This window comes from Mus musculus, chromosome 11, assembly GCF_000001635.26.
Source record: "Mus musculus strain C57BL/6J chromosome 11, GRCm38.p6 C57BL/6J".
In the NCBI taxonomy this organism is placed as follows: Eukaryota; Metazoa; Chordata; class Mammalia; order Rodentia; family Muridae; genus Mus; species Mus musculus.
In genome coordinates this window covers 83,814,696-83,833,595 of record NC_000077.6, presented here as the reverse complement: position 1 = coordinate 83,833,595, position 18,900 = coordinate 83,814,696, and the positions used below count along the sequence as shown (strand labels likewise).

General features: G+C 46.1%; 1 long non-coding RNA gene across 1 annotated transcript in view; it reads left to right on the top strand.

The window, feature by feature from the left end:
* Positions 1-18,900, top strand: part of Gm12576 — a 39,611-nt gene that overhangs the window by 17,158 nt on the left and 3,553 nt on the right. The window contains exon 3 of the long non-coding RNA XR_388929.3: positions 13,153-13,288. This is a non-coding gene — a long non-coding RNA (predicted gene 12576). The remainder of the gene's footprint in view (positions 1-13,152; positions 13,289-18,900) is intronic.

Below are 18,900 nucleotides of genomic sequence, written 5' to 3'. Positions count from 1 at the left end.
GAAGGTGTTAGGTTATGGACTTCCCTGCAGATCCACGACCAGGCGTCTTGATCACCCAACCACTGTCAATCTAGAGTTACACCTGGAATTGTGCAGAAAGTCAAAACTCATGTCTGTGTTCTTCAGTCTTAGTCCCAAGGGCCTTGGAATTTCACCAAGAACCCAGGGCTATCACCCACTCCATGCACTGACCAACAGAGGAGACTCTAATCCTGATGGAACTAAAACAGTAGCAAACCCTCTTCATTACCGTGGGGCTGTGACAAGGGACAGCTACATTATGCTTGTCTTCTTTGGGGACAGTTACTGTGGTTACTAATGGCCACATTGCTAAGACCTTTGCAGCTGCTGTCTTGTTCAACTTACAAAACACCAGTTCTTTCAGAACTAACATGATTCATCGCCCAAGGTCATGTGGCTATAGGGGTAGAGGTGGAATTTGAAGCCAGCCTCTTGTCCACTCCAACCCCATGAGCTTTGATTCTTGTCACCCATGGCTCAGCCCTTTGCCCCACTCTAATCCTGTGTTCAAGATTTCTCAAAGCACAGCTCTATCTTTTCAATCTTTTCTTCTCATTCTCTGGTCACCAGGTTCGGGTCCAGGTCAACGGTTCTCAAATTCTGTTGACACATCCCATACAATGGGGGGCTGAGATGAGTGACAGATAAAGTGGACCTTCTCATGATCTGTGTCCCACTGCTGTCACCCCAGCTGGAAGTGAGGGGAACAGTGAGCTCTAACCCAGCATCTTACATTGGGTGGATAGGGATGTGCCTCTCTACCCACATGTGCATGCTCTTTCTGTGGCTAACCTTGCTTTCCTGAGCCTTGCCTTAAATGCCAAGGATGCATTCCCCGAGAAGATCTGGTAGCCAGCTCTTCCTAACCGATCAGGGAGGGCTTACCTGTTCCCTTAGAACCTATCCCACTTCCTTTCTAAAGCAGCCATTTTCCCCCTGGAGGACTCAGGTACTGTAAGCGCCAAAGCCCTGCCCCACCTAGTGGTAGCGTCTGGGAATTGCCACCGCCATACTCGGTGAAACCAGTGGTAAATCCTAAGGATTTGAATCCAGTCCCTACTCCTGTTCTCAGACTCCCGGAATAGAGTCATTTAAACTGGAAAGATTAGAGGTGACCACCACCCTGGCACTACTACAAATCCCCCTGCTTCTGCTGTGGCTTCGGAAGTCTTACTGTGTGCTTGGCTTGGAGCAACTGAGCAACTGAGTCACTGCATTCTCGACACCTGGACGTTGGAAACATCATTACCATTTTAGAGATGAGATAATGAAGACTTGAACTCAATGGTCAGAGCTCCCACTGCTGGTAAGAAGTGGACTGGGAGATGAATTCCAAGTGACAGTGACTTTGGGTGGTTGGGTTAGCATCTCCATTTATCCAGGTAATCAATCAAGTTCATTTTATCTGGAAAACAGAGGTTTCCACATGCAAACATAAGCTTTTTTGAATATTAAATGAGACAATGCCCATGGAACACAAGACGGGAAGGCTGCACACAGTAGGCCCTTGCTTATTCCCTCAAAGCCTACCTGCCTCCCCCCCCCCCCCCCCCGTGTATGTGTTTTGTATGTTTCTTTGTGTGCATGGATGTGGAAGCCAGAGGTCAATGGCTGGTGTCTCCCTCTATTGCTCCTTCCCTTGTCTTTGAGATAGGGTCTCTCACTGAACTTGGAGTTTGCCAGCAAGTCCCTGAGACTCTTCTGTTTCTGCCACCCCAGTCCTGGGGTTATAGGTGTGCACCCCACAGCTTTTGACTTGGGCTTGGGGGATGCTTGCACAACAAGGCCTTCACTGACTGAGCCATTTCCCCAGCCTCGAGCTTCCAGGCCTGGTAGCTGACCCACTACCTCCTCCTCTGACAGGTTGAGCCTCTTTCCACTCAGACCTCAGGAGCTACTTGCATTTATTTACCCATTCACTCACTTCTTAAAGATGTGCTCACTTTATTTCAGGTGTGGCTGTTTTGTCTTAGTGCACTATGTGTGTACATGGTGCCCATGGAGGCCAGAAGAGGGCATAGGACTCCCTGGAAATGGAGTTATGTACCGTTGTAAGTTGCCATGTAGGTTCTGGGAACCAAACCCAGGTCCTCTGCAAGAGCTGGAAGTGCTGTTAACCACTGGGCCATCTCTCCAGCCCTCCATTCACGAATTTAAAAAAGTATTTTTAAAGAATTGTGTGTGTGTGTGTGTGTGTGTGTGTGTGTGTGTTTGAGTGTGTGTGTGTGTGTGTGTGTGTGTGAGAGAGAGAGAGAGAGAGAGAGAGAGAGAGAGCTGTGAGCTGTAGGTACTGGGACCCACCCTTAACCACTGAGCTACCATCCCTCCATTCACTCATTTATGAAACACCTATCGTATGTCACACATACTGAGTGGGCCCTTGGAACTCAAGCAATTAAGGGTTACATTGCTTTGTCCTGGAGACAAGAAGGTAAGGAAAGTAAAGTGGCCTTATGGAGTGTAGGAAACCCTTATGGCATTTTCTGTCATCTGTACTAGACACAAGGGGCAGTGTACAGAGTCAAAGCACACCACATTGTGTGCACTTGCAAAGGGACACAAAAGCAGGACATCAAAGGCAGGTATCAAAGGTTACAATGAAGACATAGATAAATGTCTTAAGATTTGGAGGAATGGGCTGGAAAGATGGATGGCTCAGCGGTTAAGAGTCCTGACTGCTCTTCCAGAGGTCCTGAGTTCAATTCCCAGCAACCACATGGTGGCTCATAACCGTCTGTAATGGGATTCGATGCCCTCTTCTGGTGTGTCTGAAGACAGCCCCAGTGTACTCATATACAGAAAATAAATAAATAAATAAAATTTTCTTTAAAAAAAAAAAAAAGGTTTGGAGGACTGGATGGCCAGAAGACAGAAAATGCCCTCACTTCAAAGGAAAGTGAAGTTGGATTGGTGAATGGGTCAGGCAAAGCCTAGCAGTGGTCTGAAGGGGAAGGGAGTGGCCTGGAGGAGCATCCTGGTACCCAGTGCCTGTTGCCATGAGGTTGTGGAACGTCTCAGGCCTACTTTGCTACTCACCTTGGTCAGACCTTAGAGAAGTATAACCAGGAGCAAGGCTTTTGCCTGAGCCAGGCACTGTGCTGGACTCCAGTTTTCAGCCCCCACTTCCCAGATGAGAACCTTAAGACAAAGGCCTTCCATGACTCCCTTAAGCCCCTAAATACAGAAGTCAGAAGGCAAACCTGGACAGGTTGACCTCTAAGGAACAAATGCTTTCTATCACAGGCCATGGCGTGTCTTTCTCCAGGTAACAAAGGCTGTGGGGAGGGCTGGCTTGCTGGGATCCAGAGCTTGCTGTATAAGCATGATGATCCGAGCTTGAATCCCCATCACCCATGTGTCTGTAGCCCCAAATTTGGAGGCAGGCAGGCAGCTATCCCAATGGCTCTCTGGCCAGCCAGGTTACCCATAAGGGCAGCTTCAAGGTCAGTGGGAGATTCTGTCTCAAAGCCACAAGGTGGGAAGTAGAAACAGAGGAATCGGATACCCTATGTTCTACTCTACAGTACGCATGCTCAAGGGTGTTTACACATGTGCATGCAGTCACCATATATACACCACATAAACACACGTGCACATATGCACACACACACACTCTACCCTCTATCTAACAATCATCATTTATCTTCTATCATTTATTTATCAACTCTATCTATCTATCTATCTATCTATCTATCTATCTATCTATCTACCTATCTATCTAAGACAGAAGAGCTAACACTAATGATGGGGTTACATCCTCTGTGTCAACCAGGCATCCTCAAGTGTCACTTGTGGTACTGAGAGGAACTGGCCTTTGGGGCATGTTGATATCATGAGAGGCTGCAGCCATGAATCTGTGCCTGGCAAGTTTTCAAAATCTCTTCATTTCTTATTTTCTCATCTTTAAAACAACAGTACCTACCAGGACTACCCAGAAGGGTTAACAGTTACAGGCGAAGCACCACAGTGCAGGCATACAGCAAACATTCAATGTACAATAGTATCTATCTATCTGTCATCTATCTATCTATCTATCTATCTATCTATCTATCTATCTATCTATCTACATCTACATCTACATCTACATCTACATCTACATCTACATCTACATCTACATCTACATCTACATCTACATCTACATCTACATCTACATATACATATACATATACATATACATATACATATATATATATATATATATATATATATATATATATATACCAGGAGAATGTTCGTTTTGTCTAGATTCTGACAAAGTCTTGACCTTGGTACCCCTAACCTATATGGTCAGATGTTTGTTTCATGGGCTTATGAATTTTTATGAGTCTCTGCTTTTACAGTTCTATGTAATGCTCCAGTGCTGGTGGGCGCATCAGCACCTGACCTTTCAATTAGCCAGGCACTTCCCCGCCATGGAGCCCCAAAGCCACAGGTTTTCTCCTGTCTGGTGAAGTCCCTCAAGCCCCCATCCTACACCATTTGCATTGTGACTTTATTATTTCGATCTCCTCCAGTCATTATTGAGAACAACCTGGCTGTGATTCCCTCCAGGGCACTCAGCAATCCCCAGTGGGGAAGTTGTGGTTTCATCAAGGTGCAGGCATCATGAAACCGAGAGAGAGGTGGCAGAGCAGAGCAGTTATCCAAAGGTAGAAGAGAGAAAACTCGCTCGAGCTTCAGTAGACGGAAGCCACATCAGTCTTTTTTTTCCTTTGCTTTTAAAAAGAGACTCGTTGTTGAGACCTCAATATAACCACATTTAAGGAAATAATAGTACAATAAAGCCCCTACCCTTCCCCTGACTTCTAAAATGCTTGCCCAGCAATTTCCCTCTGTGAGTATTTTCAGTTTTAAAATGACAGTTCGTGAAAATGCCAAACAACTGCTTGATCTACGCCCATCTCTTTCTCTGAATATTTAGGCACTGCTAGGTCTGCTCTACACTTGCTTCCTGTGGAGACCACAGTGGAGACCCACTCTTGCAATGTCTTGGTCCCAACCAATCCCAGGGGCTGGGGGGAGGGGGTTGATGGGACCATCAAGGACATCAAAGATCACTAAGCTATGGGCTGGCTCAAGCCTTGTATCTGCCATTTGCTGTCCAGGAGACCTCGACACAGTTACTGCCGTTGTGTTTGCAGCCTCAGTTTCCCCACCACGAGGCAGATATGCTACAGACATGAGATGGCAGTTGAGAGGGTTAGAAGCAGAATCTATGCACACTGGATGAGACAGTGAGCAGCTCATGGTTGCTATTGGAGATGAGCCATCTCTAACACCATGACGGACACTTTTTACATTTCCCCTCCTTTGACATTTCTTCTTGGGAGAAGAAGCCCGGAAGTGGTATTGTTAAGATCACAAGTGCAGATGTATTTTTGTGTGTTTTTTTTTTTTTTAGGATGCATTGCCTATGCCATCCAGGAATTCAGATAGTCATTGGCAGTGCAGACAGCATTTGACCCAAAGTGAGCAATCGGAGAAGACTTGAGAGGAGGCCCATTATCATGAGAACTTTGTGAAGACAAGCAGGGCCTTCAGGATCAAGGATGAAGCAAGGGGTAGAAGCAGGGATTGGAGGGCAGCAGGAAACCAGAGATGAGGCTGAACAGAGTGCTACTGAAAAAAAGATGTCCTGGGTGTGTGTCAGTCCATATAAACCATCTGGGCCTTTAGGAATTTGATACTAAAACATGGCTCGCTCTTTCCTGATTTCCGCTATTTACCCATGATGGAATTTGCCCAAGTCTTGAGTTTATAGTAAAATTTCTCCCTTCATTCATTTGTTTCTCTGGTTCTTTTCTTGAGGAATTTGTTAAGCTATAAAAACAAGGTTCTCGTCAAGTATACTGTGGGTCAAGCCTGTGACCTCAGCACTTGGGAGGTTGAGGTAGGAAGATCATGAGTTCAAAGCCATTGTAGGCTACATAGTGACCCCTGTCTTAGAGAAAGGTTGGGAATGTGATAAGGTGGGAGACCCCTTGTCCCTCATCTAGAACACTCTGGGTTCAACTCCAGCACTGAAAAACAAAACAACCAAGACTGCCACCCATCTAATCTTGATTCTTTGTGCGTGTTTGTTTGTTTGTTTGTTTGTTTGTTTGTTTTTTAAGACAGGGTCTCTCTATATAGCCCTGGCTGTCCTGAAACTTATGATGTAGACTAGGCTGGCCTCAAACTCACAGAAATCCGACTGTCTCTGCCTCCTGAGTGCTGGGATTAAAGGTGGGCACCACACTTGTGTAATACTGATCCTTATAACCCATCAAAGCTTGGCTTCTCCAGCCCACCAGTTTGCTTGTTTTCCTTCAGGTGTCAGTAAGCCTTGGTGCACAACTCCCGTGCTCCTCTTTGGGGTGTGCAGTTGGGACTGTATTATTTTGACAAATGCCTTAGTATTTATGGCACATCTCTGCGAGTGGGTAGGGCAGCACCTGGTGAGGACTGGAGTGATCTGAGTTCAGGGCTGGGTCTTTCGCCACTTCACGTGTCCTCTGAGGGGGGAAGCCATGCTGAGTGGCCATGCTCTTAGTGATGGGTATAGTTTTGAGCATTCACGAATCAGTTCTTAAGTTCTTGTGATAACATGCCAAGCAGATTGTAATAAAAGAATCCATCTTTCTGTCAATGCACTAATGGGCCAGAGAGATGACTCATTGGATAAAGACATCTACCACCAACCCTGAGGACCTGAGATCAGTACCTAGGACCCATTTGACTGAAGGCGAGAACTGACTTCCACATGTTGTCCTCTGAACACACAAACACACACACACACACACACACACACACACACACACACACACACACAAACACAAATAAGTAAATGTACTTGAAGCACCCTAAGGGTACCCTCAAGGACAGTGTCCTTGCCCTCTCCTTCCTTCCCTCCCCTCCCCATGTTAATGTTGAGGTTGCTATCGCTCTGCCATGTGACCACTGATCTGACTCTGACTTTGCACTTAGGATCTATGGATTAGATCTCCACTTAGTTTAACTTTTTACTCCATTGGTCTTCCAGAGAAGAAGCATTAAATACACAGAACTGGAGCTGGGCCTTACGAGCCAATGGAGTTTGGCTGGACAACCCCTCTGGACACCTTCCTTCTTTCTGTTCTCTCTCTTAGACCAACTTCCAGAAGCTATTTGGGGATTTCATTGGTAGACTGGGTGTGCCCACACCATCAGGGGCCAGTGTAGGCTCTGCACAGCTCTGAGCTCCCAGGGGAACCAATCAGGAAGTGACTGTAAGCCCCAGACTGAATTTGGAGACCACATTTATTGCTAGTGAAAGAAAAACCCCTAGGGCCATCTAGTCAAATACAGATGAAACTATAGTAAAACATTCTTTAAGTTAAAAAAAATTGCAAACAGATTCACGGTGTCAGAGTAGCACATCGAGAGAGAGGTCTTCACTGGAACACTACAGCTTTTGAGGCATGACAATTCATAAAGACTTGGATTTCCAACTGGATCCCTTGGAAGTCCTCCCCATCCCAAGAATTTAGGTGCTCACAGCTTTCATAGAATGGCAGCTATTTAGGAACAAGGGAGTTTGGAGGGCCTGGGCTACTGCCAAGTGCTCAAAGGATCTGGTGTGAGTTAAGGCCGTGAGTGCCACAGCAGCATTATAAGAGCATGTGGAGATGGAGTCCCTGGCCCAGGAGGGCACACGATGAGGAAGGTCACCTGGGCTCTGTGTGTTCAATTTGAGCACTCAGCATGGGGTCCTCGATCTTAGCATTATTCACAGGGGGGGGGGGGTCACTGACCTGTAAGGGAATAGATGAAGACTCCTTTTCAATGCTTCATCCAGGCAAAGGTGGCCTGTTCTTCCCTTTGGAGAGTGTTAAGGATATTATATATGGAAAAGAGGTCTCCATTGTCCTTGTACCTATGTCTGACCTGTGTCTTTTTCCTGAAGCCTCTTGAATTCTGAGCTTTGAGAGTCTCGCTCTTTCTATCCATCACTTCTAACTCTCACTGACTCTGTATCAACCACAGTTTGGCTTGTATGGGACCACAGCTTGTATGGTTAGGGATCATGACCCCAACATCATCTGGGAGGATGTTAGATTGCAGATGCAGAGCATCAGGCCCCGTGTAGACCCATGCAGGGCTGGTGTTTCACCAATCTCTCTAGGGGAGTGGTGGTTCATTAAAGTGTGAGAAGGACGAATAAAGGAACTGATGCTTGATGGCTTTGACAGGACAGGGTCATCATCCACTGGCTACCGCTATCTACACACAAGGCAGAGCAAGCCACTGAATGGTGTTAGGCCTTGAGGTTTCTCATGTGACTTGGGGTATTTGGATTGCACCAAAGGATACAAAAGTAATTTCTGAGCATCTATAAAAGATGAACCAGCATGAAGCCTACCTTCAAGGAACTTAACAGTCCAGGGGTGGAGATAAGGGAGATGTGCAAGTAATGACACTACAAGGCACAAGATGAAAATGGCCTCGGGGAGGAGCCAGGACTCAAGGAGGGGTAGCCCTGCCAGCTCAGCCTGAAGAGGTTCACATGGACAAGCGCTTGAGACCACCAACCACTGCCCAGACTGTATGTGCTAAGGGCCACAGAAGTTGTGGTGGGGCTGATTATTGAAGGAAGGCATCGTTTAGGTTCATGTCACGGATCCTAACCCGGTGAGTAAATGGAAATAAAAAGAGATGAAAGGCAGGGGAAGCTTTCACTTTTGACCCATGTTTGGTCACATCCAACCTGTAGCTACTGTGAGGGGAAAGGCTTCATCCTTGCTTAACTCCATGACCCCTGGGTGTGGCACGGGACAGGATCCAGCAAGAACTCAGTCAGTGTGTGCAGAATGGGATCAAACTGGGATGGAAAGGTAGCTCTCTGGTGGCAGGGTGCTTGCCTGGCACGTGGGAGCCCTGCATTCAATCTCTAGACCCATAAAAAACAAGGAAAAAAATATCTTCAAAGAATGGATCCCAAGGGATGGTTTTCATGGCAAGCCAAGGACACTCTAGGCACCCAAGGAATGTGAGTACTTCTTGGGCAGTTTCAGGACAGTGTGAACAAAATCCTATGGTATAGCTTCAGTTTGGGAAGCACATTTTTATTCTCTTCAAAACGGACTTGAATTCTCTGGGGACTATATTTCAGTCTCTCTCCGGTGGCCTATGGCATTTCTAAAGCCCATGAAGACTGCCAGGGGCTGGGTATGAGGCGATGCTGGGATGTTAGCACTGTTGGAGAGAAATCTCAGGGTACAAAACTTTCGTGTGGAGAGTTCTTTTAAAAAGTCCTTCAGTTTTTCTAGGCACAGTCTATGTCTATTGCTCTCAAAATACAGCTGGTGAGAAGCTTGGTCTGTGGTCTTTATGGTGACTTCCCCTCATGTTGGCTTTCCGTGTTCTCACTGGAAGAGCAATGCAGAAAGATGGCAGCTCTTGGACTTCTAGCTCTGACGTGAAGTTTTGTTTTTGGACATATGAAAAATCAGACTGGCCGGGCGTGGTGGTGCACGCCTTTAATCCCAGCACTTGGGAGGCAGAGGCAGGCGAATTTCTGAGTTCGAGGCCAGCCTGGTCTACAAAGTGAGTTCCAGGACAGCCAGGGCTATACAGAGAAAACCTGTCTCAAAATCAAAAATCAAAAAACAAAAAAGAAAAAGAAAAATCAGACTGTCTAACCGGAAGGAAACTTGTATGTGAACAAATGTCTGGAGACTGCAGGTTAATGAAACACATGAACTGATAGGCCCTAATTCCTACTATAAAAATCTGGATTAAGGAAAATAACACAAGACCTGTTTATTTCCAAATACATTATTAAGTAGGAAAAAAGGTCTCAGATTCAATGACAGGTATCGGGAGTTAAATTTTTAAGATTATTGTTTTAATTGTGTGTGTGTGTATGTGTGTGCATGCACACATGCATGCATGTGTGCTCATTGTAAGCCAGAGGAGTTGGATTCACCCTGGAACTGGAGTTATGAGAAGTTGTGGGCTGACAGAGATGGGTACTGGGAACTGAACTCAGGTTCCTGAAAGATCAGGACACACCTTTACCTACTGAGTAAAGGTTCTCCAGCCCTAGAAGTTGTTTTAAATAGTCAGTGGAGGCATGGAAGACAAACTCTGAGGACAGAGAAAAGTGGAAATGGCCTTAGGATGCAGGAGTTAAGACTGAAAAAGCACTCCTGCATAGGAAACATGCAAGAAGCCTCCATGCCCAAGACTCAAGTAAAAAAAATAGACACTGAACAAAGATGTCTACCCTGACCTATCTAGAGTGAAGGTGTGCTGTTTGAATCACAACAGCCAGGCTGTGTAGTAAAGCAACTGGTTCATATGCCTGAACTCCCCAGGGCCCAGCAGAGGTGAAACTGTACTGAAAGTGCCTGCTGAAGAAGAACTCACCAAAAATTACAAGCTGGGCTGAACTGGAAGGTAGCTCAAGGGTAGAACATGTCCCTAACCCCCAGGCTCTCTGTCTTTCTGTCTGTGTCTGTCTCTCCCTCTCTCTGCCTCTCTCTCTCTCTCTCTCTCTCTCTCTCTCTCTCTCTCTCTCTCTCTCTCTCTTTCTCTGTCTCTCTCAGGAACAAGCACTCTGATGGGCAGTTGCTAAGAGTCAGCAGAAGATTGCCATTGACAGAACAGCAGGTAGCAGAATACGCTGAAAGAGATTAGGAAACATATGTATTTGAAATATTTAAAGCAAGCCAAGAATGGAATAGTAAAAAGGAAAAAAAAGGGGGGGGGGAGGTGAACATTTAAAAGAGAAAATACAGTTACTGAAACTCCAAACTTAAGAGACCAGAAAGATGATGAACAGTTACAAATGAAGAAAGATCTGGTGACCCCTTGTTAGCTAGGGTAGGCAGGCCTATAGTCCCAGTGCAGAGGAGGAGGCAGGAGGGTTTCAAATACCAGGCTGTTGTGTGACAAAACTTTTTCTAGGGAGATGCAGCACACACCCATCTATTCATCCCAGATAGGGAGCCCATGACAGACTCAGGTACAGATACCACCAAAGTCCTATTTAGTAAACCATGAGTTTTATTGGGGCTACTTACAGAAGCAGAAATGACTCAAAGACAGCTGCATCATCGCCTCCCCTCCCCGCCCCTATCATGGATGACAGCTCACAAAGCTGAGAACCCGGAGCACACTGTACAGCCTGCAGGCAGCTCAGCAGGTTGGAGAATGTTCTTTCCAAGAGACTCTAGTCTACATCTCTTGCAGGCAGCCATGCCAGCTTCTGCTTCTCCCAGGCAACTGGTCCGGTCTCAGAGTCCATTTAGCTTGGCTCCTTCTTTGCTTTTGCTTCAGTTCAGGTTGTCTGAGAATCTTGTTGGTGGCTGTTCTTTTCCCCAGGTCTGTTTGATTGTTTGTTTGTTTGTTTGTTTTGTTTTTTTCAAGACAGGGTTTCTCTGTATAGCCCAGGCTGTCCTGGAACTCACTTTGTAGACCAGGCTGGCCTCGGACTCAGGAATCTGCCTGCCTCTGCCTCCCGAGTGCTGGGATTAAAGGCATGTGCCACCACCGCCAGGCTTTCCCCAGGTCTTAAAGGGAAGTTTGAAAAAAAATTTTTAATTGCTTACTCAGGCAGGGAGGAGCCTAGTGAATCTGGTCAGTTTCAGGGAATTCCTGGAGTTATTTTGAGTTATTTACCTTCCTGTTTAAGGAGCTTCCCTGAAGGATAGGTTGTTTCAATCTCAAAGGAAACTGTTACACAACATGGGCTAATCTAGGCTGCAAAATCCTATCTCAAAAACAAAAAAACAAAAAACAAAAAACAAAACAAAACAAAACCGGGTGGTGTGTGTGTGTGTGTGTTTATTTGAAGTAGGGGCTCACTATCTAGCTTTGGTTGGCCTTGAACTCTCCATGTAGTTCAGCCTGGCCTTGAACTCTCAGAGATCCAGTTGCCTGTTTCCTGAGTGCTGGGATAAAAGTTGTGCCCCACCACATCTATCCTCTAAACACATTTCTGACTGACAGCAGATTTCTTATCAGCTACTAAAGATGCCAGAACCCAGTGGGAGTAAACTTGAAAATGCACAAGAAGAACAGCCACTCACATACAGATTCATAGCTAAGGTGTAGTCAAGACTGAAAACAATATAAAGACTTTTCTCAGATAGAGAAGAGCTTATCTGTCATAATCCCTCAGTGAGAGAATTACTAAAGGATGTGCTTTGAAGACAGCTGATCCTATATGAAGTGGCACTTAAGAACCAACACAAACAAAAAATAAATACATAATTGTATAGTCATATTTAAATAATATTGACTATAAATTATTTCATACAATAATTTTGTTGGATTACAAAAATAAGATGACACCGAAGAACTATAACATGGTACAAACTTGGGAAGGACTGAAGTTTCTACATCTGGGGGAAAGAAGTTGGAGATATTAACACTACACTAATATTTCAAAGAAGTTGGAGATATTAATATTATACTAATATTTCAAAGAAGTTGGAGATATTAACACTACACTAATATTTCAAGGGTTCTTTACCTAAGGTAGTGAGGGGGACAAGAAGTAGAATGGAGGGTTTCCAAACTGAAAGGAAATAAAGTGAGTAAGATTTTATTGTTAAAGTGGAAAGAGAGACATGGACCAAAGAAGTAAAGATTAAAATAAGTAGAGGCTGGAAGGAAGGCTCAGTGGTTAAGCGCAATGGATGCTCTTCCAGAGGACCCAAGTTTGATTCCCAGCTCCCATATGTTGGCTCACAAAGATCTTTAACTGTAGTCCTACCCTCTTTGGGCAACCTTGGGAACCAGGCACAGATATGGTGTTCAGATATACATGTAGGCAAAGCAAAGCTCTCATACGTGTTAAATCAATCAATCAATCAATCAGTCAATCAATCAATCTTTTTTTAAAAAAATATTAAAATGGATTCCACTAATGGAGACAATTCTAATCGGATGAAACCTGACATTTCTGAGCTCACACTTAGTGTCAGACTCTATGCTGGGATAGAAAAGATAAACAACTTCTTCCCTAAGCTCAGTCTAGCTGGGGACAACTAGAAGTGATGTGTCATGAGAGGGCAAGCAGTGCCTGGAGGCTGGGGGTGGCACACAGGGAGGAAGCCAGGGATGGCTTTCTGAAGATGGTGAGACCTTTGCTTCATCCTGAAGGATGAGTGAGAAGTCAGAAGAAATAGCACGTACCAGGCCGGCGTGACAGCTCAGCTCGTGACAAAGGCATGGAACAGGGCCCAGTCTGCTCACAGTCTTCTTTTGTTACGGATGAGGAGTTTGAAGCTCCAAAAAGGTAAGGAGACTGCCCCAGGGGTCGCCCTGCTAATTGGTAGCAGAACTGGAATCTGTCCTAAAGACTCATTCACACACACACACACACACACACCCCTCAGAAGGCCCCCCAGTGCCTTAGGTTTGCTCCAGAAGGGCTAGAGACTGCATGGTGTTGAGGTTTCAGAAGACTTTGAGGAGGTACTGCCTGTGGGTGTGGGTGCTGGATCTGTCTCTGGCCTGTGCCAGGCTGGAGCAGAGCCAGGAACCCGGGCAATTTTCAAGACTGAGCTGCCTGGCTCACCCCAAGGAAGCCTCTGCCTCCAGCCACCTCACCGACGCTGGGTTTAATCATTAACTCCAGGTTCACAGGGCTGAAGCTGGAGTGCACAGGGTCTGGGGAGCAGCCTGGGTCTCCAAGGAGCCAGGAGAAAGATGGCTCAGGAGGAGAAGAAGGGGGCAAAGTTTAGAATGCGCTTGCTCATCCCTGAATGGATACACCCTGAGCACAGGGACAAGGTTCTGATTGTGACTGTCGATTTTGCTGGAGTTTAAACAGTGGTTTTTGTAAGCTTGATTTCAGGGCATCCATTCAATGTTCATTGAACGTTGTACTTCTGTCTGCTGCAGCCTTCATCCTGTGGGATAAGAATTTACTTCTATGAGCATTAAATGTAGCTCATAGAGAGCAGGACTCTTTCTTCCCATCAGCCTCAGTGCCTGGCACAGCCTGGAATATGATCAATGCTGATTAAATATTTGCTGAGTGAATGAAACCCAACTCTGCCTAAAAGTATTTTTAAATGTCCCCTTTAGAAAAGAAATGGGCACTAATTTTTTACTATTACTATTATTATTATTACTATTATTATTATTGAGACAAAGTCTGACTCTGTAGCCCAGGCTGCCTTGGAGCCCTTAGCAACTTACCTGCTTCAGCTCTCCAAGACTGGGGTTACACAGATGAAACATCATACTAACTTGTTTTTATTTTTATTTTTTTGAGGCAGAGTATCACTACATTGCCCAGGTTACAGTCAAACCTGCTACTCTCCTGCTTCAGTTTCTTCAGTGTTGGGACTACACGTTTGCACCATCAAGCCAAACGGCTGATTTTATTTAAAAAAAAACAAAAACAAAAACAAAAACAAAACTTCAATAGAGCAGGACATGGTGGATCATTCTTTTTATCCTAACACTCAGGAGACAAAGGCAGGTGGAGCTCTGTGAGTTCAAGGCCAGTCTCGTCTACATAGAGAGTCCCAGGCCAGCCAGGGGCACAGTGAGACCCTGCCAAACAAACAAACAAACAAACCAGCAGCAATAGTAAAAAGTTCAGTGGAGGTTTGCACTTGTATAGTAGCCGAGTCTAGGTGAAGTCCCCTGGTCTCAAGCAGGTGGCAGTCTTCTCCCCTTTGTCCCTAACGTCTGAGAAAAGACAGAGTATGGCTGAAACTGCTTAAGCGTTCTCCAGACACGGGTGTTATTCAAGCACGAGGCCACATTTGACTGCGGAAAAGAAAGCCCCATGGGGCAATAAAGGTAACTGCCCCTTGTCATTTCTGGGATCTTGCAATGGGAAAGACTGTTAGCAGAAATACTGCTCTGACCTGGGAGTGCAATCGCTTAAAAGGTATTTGTGTATTCTGCCAAAGCAAAAGTCCAAAACCAGACAAACAAACACCACCTTCCGTTTGAGAAGTAAGATGCAGGTGGCAACAAGACTTCTATCTCAGGCTGATTCACCTACTTCCTGGTGGGTAGATACGGCCACATCTTCTTCACATGGTATTTGTGAGGACTTAATGGCTGAATGGCATGGGAAACCCTTGGCAGCTAGAAGATGCTCACACACAGTGCAGATGCCTTCTGTCTCTTGAAAGTAAGATCATCTCCTAGAACCAGGTATGGAGATATAGTCCGCTCCCGGAAGCCATGTGAACGTGGGCATCAGGTCAGAGTTGAGGCTCGCTCTGCTGATGGGGCCTCAAATGTAAACATTTGTTGGTATTGTGTGGCTGTAGGGGATGCTGGGGGAAGAAATTCCCTTTGCAGGAATAGCCACTGTCCTGGAAGAGCCAGAATACCTTGTTGGACCTGGGCCAAGAAAGCTGACTCTCCTCCCCCAGCCAAATCTGTCTCAGGCTGTGGAGGAAACTGGCCAATGTCAGGGAGCCTCCATTGGTGCTGCCTCTGGGTGGTTTACCTTAGCAGGGTGGTGACATATATAGTGTGACCAATTTGCCTTCACCCCATTTTACCACTGGAACGTCCTCAGAGTTCTGAAAGTCTTTTAAGGTTCTAGCTCTCTACCGTAGTCACCATCAGGAGGTAAATCTGTTCAGAAAGGACCCCCGGCATCCTCCTTACCCTCAGCTCAGCCCACAGTTGCTGAGAACTCCCTGACCACCTGATGTCTCTCCCTGCCCCTCCTCCTTTAAGTCTCACCCTCTCACCCTAAAATCTGAGATGAAATGAAAGGTAAATTGCCAAGGGAGGTCCTCTCCCGCGGCAGATTTCCTGTCTTTGCTTGTGAGCACGGAGACCCCGAGTGGGGAGGCCAATGGCAGAGCACTCTCCCAGAACCAGCCCTGGGGTGACAGGTGTATCAGAGAGTAACTCCTTCAATGGTGGGGGAGGGAAGAATTAAAAAAAAAAAAAAAAGAGGAGGTAGAAAGATCCTAAAGGCTGCCCTTGTTTTTCTCTATGCCACCCAACTTGAAACTGCCTCCAGGAACAGAGAAGGGGGGAGGGGAGAAAGAGGAGAGAGAGAGAGAGAGAGAGAGAGAGAGAGAGAGAGAGAGAGAGGGAGAGGGAGAGAGAGAGAGAGAGAGAGAGAGGTGGGAGTGGGAGAAAGAGACAGGGAGGGGGAAATCAAAGAAAATTGCAAAAGTCAATGGGCTGGAACCAGAGGTAGCCTCAGCAACTGCAGTGTGACTTTGATTCTCCTATCATAACTCTGAATTAAAAATTCAGGCAATTATCTGCATGGCTTCCTTCTGATTAGAATGAGCCGGAGCCTCATTAATGCATCGGCACAGAGGAAAGCCATTAGGGTCTGTGAAATGGAATGTTTCTCTGAGAACAGGTTCCGCTTGATGTAAAATGCCCAGCAAAAAGAAATTTCACACATTTTTAAGCTCAGAGTCACAGGACGGCACCCTGCTTCAGGGCTACAGACCATGCCACAGCCATTCCTTCGCAGCTGGCACTGGGTGAAAGCCATCTTTGTCTCCCAGCCTCTCTGCTACCCTCCATGAATGCTCTTGGGTGCGGGGAGGTGAGGGTCCTGACGTGTCGACTCAGCCTGGATCCCCAGTCTCAAGGACCCTGAACCATGACGAGTACCTGAGCTGTCTGGGAACTGACTGTCCTCCTCTGCAGAAGAACTAGAAGCCTGCTCAAGACAGCGAAGGTTCTAGGCTCCAGAAAAGATCAAAATAGCTGCGTAGCCTCAACCAAATTGGTATTGATCCTTGTGATGACCTGGGCATCCCAAAGTAATGCAAGCAGGGTCTGGAGAAGTTGAGCTAGCCTTCGAGGCTGGTTGATGGAGAGGGGTGATGGTTTGGAGGGAAGGAAGGAACTTTTGTCTAGTCGCTCAGGTTATAGGAAACAGAGCTCCCGGTTATATACAATGTTATTGCCCGGAGCCTGTCTGGGTAGTTACCCTTTAGTCTTTAGAATGGAAAATGAAATACAAAACAAAAGGAGAAACCTGGAGCCTAGTTTTAACATCTTGAGCGTCTGATAACTCCTGCCTTCACCTCAGAAGTGCTGAGACTGCAGATGAGTACTACCACATCTGGTTTACAAAGTGCTGGGGGATCAAACGCCACCCCTCCCCCAACTAACTCATTCATGCGAAGCTTATGAAATAGCAACAAAAAAAAATAATTTTATGGTTGGGGGTGACCACAACTTGAGGAACTGTATTAAATGGTCCCAGCCTTAGGAAGGTTGAGAACCACTTGGTCTCAGGCTAGTGAGTTGGAATTGGGTTCCCTCATTCCAGATAGCTCAACATTCCCGCATAAAGATTCTTTTTTTTTTTTTTTTTTTTAGACATGGTTTCTCCGTATAGCCCTGGTTGTCCTGGAACTCACACTGTAGACCAGGCTGGCCTCGAACTCAGAAATCCGCCTGCCTCAGCCTCCCGAGTGCTGGGATTAAAAGGCATGTGCCACCACACCCGGCTTCGCATAAAGATTCTTAAGTCACCGAACGTCTGTCCTTGAGACAAATAACATCAGTAACTTCTTCAGGAGACAGGCAAATCTTGTGTGGCAAAATTCAAAATAATAGTGGGACAGTTTTGTAGGAATACAGCTGACCTCAGCCAATAGGATGGCAGGAAAAAAAAATCACCCTTCAAGCCGAAAGAGCCACGTTCTTCTCCTGGAACAACTGCTAATTTCTCAGAGTGAAGAATCCGGATTTGTGCGCTGTAAACAGTCTAGTCCCTGGAATGGAGGGAGTCAAGGGGTTGCTGATAGAATTTGTATCAACAGCGCCCTCTACCGGACGTCTGCGCAACGCAACAGGAACTAGTCATTTAGAATTTTTTTTTAAGGGGTTTTCAGTCCACTCCCACCTTAGAGGGGTACATTCCTGGTCACCAGGGAGGTTTATTTTATTTTTTATTTTTTTATGAAGTGTGTTTTTAATACTGCAGACAGTTTTATGGATGAAGGCTCCCATAGTTTACCTCATCTTCCAACACAAATAAGAGACTTGGTGATTTAACCATCCCCTTTCCCCTCACCCCTCCAAGCTCTGAGCCACACATTTCCCTAACACTTTGCTGGACCAATTCACAACCCAACTGGATGCACCTGAGAGCTGCTGGTGACTTCAGATGATCACCAGTCAAGGGCCAACTTCCAGGCACTCAAAGTCTAGGATGAGTGGGGGTTGTCTCTCTGGGCTCACCGGTTGGAATGAATATTTGAAAGGAGCCAGCCAATGGTCAGGAATGTGGACCTTCCAGACCAGTCAGTCTGTCCCCAGCTCTGCAGAACAGGCTCCCTTCTGGCTCCACTGCGTCTCTCGCTATTTTGGATGTGGTCCCTCCTTCCCTTCGGACCATTCTTTTCCTTCTTGGAAGGCTACCTTTTACTACGACAAAATGAGTGTATCAGGCAGAGCGTATCAGGCACTATGCTGTGGGCAAACACAGCTGGATAAGGTGCACAGGGTGAAGACGGAGGCAACCCTCTACTTTCTCTTTGTCTCGTCTGTAAAATGGGGATAAAATGGTGCTAACTTTTTACTGGAAGTGGATGTACATGAAGGGCTTCATGCTCTTACCATCAGTCAGTGTTGTTGCTTCCACCTTGGCCCAGCACCTCCTCTACCTGCTTCAGATTTAGGTGTCCCCTCTCACTGTAGTGCAACAGGAACCTGATAGAAACTACGCTAAAGGATTTAAAGTTCTTCTGTATTGCGCATGTGTATGCAAATGTCAGGAGGCACAGGAGTTAGAGGACACCTATAGGGCACCGGTTCTCTCGTTGTACCATGTGGGTTTCAGGAATTAAACTTCAGGCTTGGTGGCAAGTATCTTTATCTGCTTAACATCTGTGTGTGTGTGTGTGTGTGTGTGTGTGTGTGTGTGTATGTGTATGTGTGTGT